The sequence below is a fragment of the Alligator sinensis genome, unplaced genomic scaffold (assembly GCF_000455745.1).
Source record: "Alligator sinensis unplaced genomic scaffold, ASM45574v1 scaffold879_1, whole genome shotgun sequence".
In the NCBI taxonomy this organism is placed as follows: domain Eukaryota; kingdom Metazoa; phylum Chordata; order Crocodylia; family Alligatoridae; genus Alligator; species Alligator sinensis.
The window spans coordinates 1,688,000-1,690,886 of record NW_005842250.1 but is presented as its reverse complement, the minus strand read 5'-3'; the positions used below and the strand labels follow the sequence as shown (position 1 = coordinate 1,690,886).

The 2,887-nt window shown below is 49.6% G+C and overlaps 1 long non-coding RNA gene across 2 annotated transcripts in view; it reads left to right on the top strand.

The window, feature by feature from the left end:
- LOC112550913 overlaps positions 1-2,887 on the top strand; it is an 18,213-nt gene continuing 15,326 nt past the window's right edge. The window contains exons 1-2 of one of the 2 annotated variants that reach the window (XR_003094985.1): positions 1-127; positions 355-631. This is a non-coding gene — a long non-coding RNA (uncharacterized LOC112550913). Of the gene's footprint in view, positions 192-354; positions 632-2,887 lie in introns of both variants that reach the window. The other variant, XR_003094984.1, reaches the window with a different exon arrangement.

Below are 2,887 nucleotides of genomic sequence, written 5' to 3'. Positions count from 1 at the left end.
CGGGCCGCGGGGGCGGCCACCGCGGGGAAGGCGGAGATGAGCCCCGATGCCTGCTGGGCAGGGGTGCCTGGTGGGGTGCAACAGAGAGAAGGAAGGAAAGCCCTCGGCCCTTCAGGGCTCGCTCACGGTCAGTCAAAGAGAGGCAGAGGTCATCTACTCCACACCCGTGTCTCAGGCAGTAGCATCCCAAGGTGACTCTACTGGCCCTGCTCAGATCGTACAAACAGCATTTGCCCTCCAAGATCCCCATGTGTTCAGCAGTGTGGGTGAGGGCCTAGGGCCAGGGGATAAGCCTTGACCGGCTGGATCCTCTTTTGCCTGACTCTGCTCAGTGCCTTTGTTTTCTATCCATAGCAGGTATAACGGCCGGGGTGAGGAATGTGGCACACTTTCACCCATGATGAGGCGCAAGAGAGTTACAGAGGACACCCACATCCCTGCAGATGCCACATGCAAAGCCAGCCATCTGGATGACAAGAGCCTGAAACGGAGAGCTTCCTCTCTGTTCCTGAAAATGGGAGTGTCTCATCAGACTCCGTGAGACCACTTGTCCTCACTTCTAAATCCCCATTTCTCCAGGACCCAAGTAGGTGACAGACATTTGTGGCTCTGTTCACAGCACCTCTGAAAGGTAGGATTCCTTATGCTGCCTCTCTGGTATCACACAAGAAGTTTGTCTCAGAGCTCAGAATTGAACCTAGATGTCTAGAGACCTAGTTTCATGCTTTACCCATAAGCCCAGGCTTTTTCAGAGGGCATCACACTGATTGATACAAACACTAGAATGGCAGATCCCCAAATGCTTAGATGTATGCAGGACTATCCTTCATCTGAAAATCTGTAATGAAAGTTTGTTATTTGTCATTCATTAGTGTTTAAAATAGTTATCCAATCATGGGGCTGAACCAAAGCCATGTGACTCAGGTGACCAATCCCAAAGCACAAGTAATGAATATCAACTATTGACTATTTGAACATTAACTGTTTGCAAATAGTGATTGCAATGTGTCACAGCCCTTCAGCTACTAGTTCAGCTACCTTTGCAAGGATCAAAACTGCTGTCTCTGCTAGATATCTAAGTAGGGAGAGACGACTTGCACTGGATGCCAGGGACATGCCCTCATAGCGACAGTTCGTTTAGATATAGGATACCTGTGTATCACAGCAGCCTTACGCTGGAGATTCTTTTCTCATCTCTTGCTCAGTATCTCTCTAGCAGTGATTTCTTACCGTTGCTTCTTTTGGTCAAAGGGTGTATTTTATCTTCTTCCTTGCATGTGTTCTCTCCACAGTTACTTATGTTAAATCTCAGCCCAGTTGCTTGTACCCACTTTTTATTTCAGGCCTCAGCTGGGAGTTCAGTTGTGTAGCTGCACATAGTTGTGAGGCAAAAGGAGTCTTCTGGTTTTCCTGCAAGAACTGCCCACATCACTGGAGAGCAGCTCTTGCCAGACTGCTGTTGCTTCTCATGCCCAGGTGGCTGAAAATGGGTGGGATGTAGGTGGAACCCAGAAGGCAGATAGTGCACTGGGGCTGATGCCTGGGACCAAAAGGGCTAGTGGAGGTGACTCTTCTTTTGGGGTGAGTGGGAACCAAACTGACTCCCAAAGTCAAGCTTCACTCCCTGCCCTGTGCCAGGCACAGTGTATCTGCATGCTGCCTTTCCTAGGGGCTGGACTGTGGAGTCACAGTGTAGCTATATGCAGTTCCTCGTTTGTACTGTGCCCAACTTTCATCCTGCTCCGTAGTATTGGAGCTGTTGGCCAGAGGTCTTCTGATGTAGTGCTGTTCTCAGATACGTTGTTCCCTTTATAAATGGCTCAGATCAGCTCTTCTGGCTGCACTACATCATTCCTCCTTACTGAGCAGGTTTGCTAGTCAGACCATGTTGAAAATTTTGACATGTAAGAAAGTGTCTGCTGATCTCCCATGATCCCCTGGGTAGCCAACTGTGGCTGTGTCATGTGTGACATTTCTTGACACTGCTACCTCAGACCCCTGGGATTGGGGTAACTGGGAGGGGAATGTTATTTGGTGAGGGAGTCCAAAGGGAGGGGTGCTGTGGGGGAGGCAAAAAGCAGGACACAACAGGGAACCTGGAGCTCCTTGAGTTGCCTCCTTTCAACCCCTCTCCCTGTTTCAGTTGCCCCACCTCCATCACCAATGGGGAGCAAAAAGAGGAGGAACAGGCTGCATAAAATCTGTCACAGCAGCTTCTCCCAGGTGCAGGAAGCAGTTCTTCACTTGATGCATGCTGCCCTGCATATGTGACAGGAACGGGGCGGGGGGCATGCAGGCAATGTGCGTAAATGTCGTGTGACAAGCTGAACCCTTGGCAGCACTAACTGCCTTTCTCTATGGCACTTCCAGCCAAACCCCAGTGCTATCCATTCCCATACCATTCCCACTGCTGGAGCTAATGAAGCCAGTACCCTGGGTGTCTCAGTGCTGTGGGCTGACACCTTGTTTCCATGTGTTCTGACCATGACTTCCAGGGTCCCCGAATTCCCTTGATAACCTAAGGCATGAATAACCTTGGCCCTGCTGAGGTCTGTAGAACTTGGCTTGAATCTCACCTTTGTAGCACTGCTATTAATCCTATTCTGGACACCGAACTTGGCCTCTGACACCTGTGTTTTAACTTGCTTCTTCCCTACTCTTCCTTCTCTTAAATTCTCACTGTTGTGTGCTCCAGCACTGTTTATTAAACCCCAAGGCAGGCTAAATGCTGAGCAGCTGTGCTCCCAGGGAGTCCTGCTCATTACATGGGGACACTGTTTCTACCCTATTGTTCCTCTTACCACTGAAAACTTCATAAATCATCATGATCTTTGGTTCATTCTACTTGTCTGTTCTCTCCCTTGTCCCTCAAGAACCTTGCCTTCTT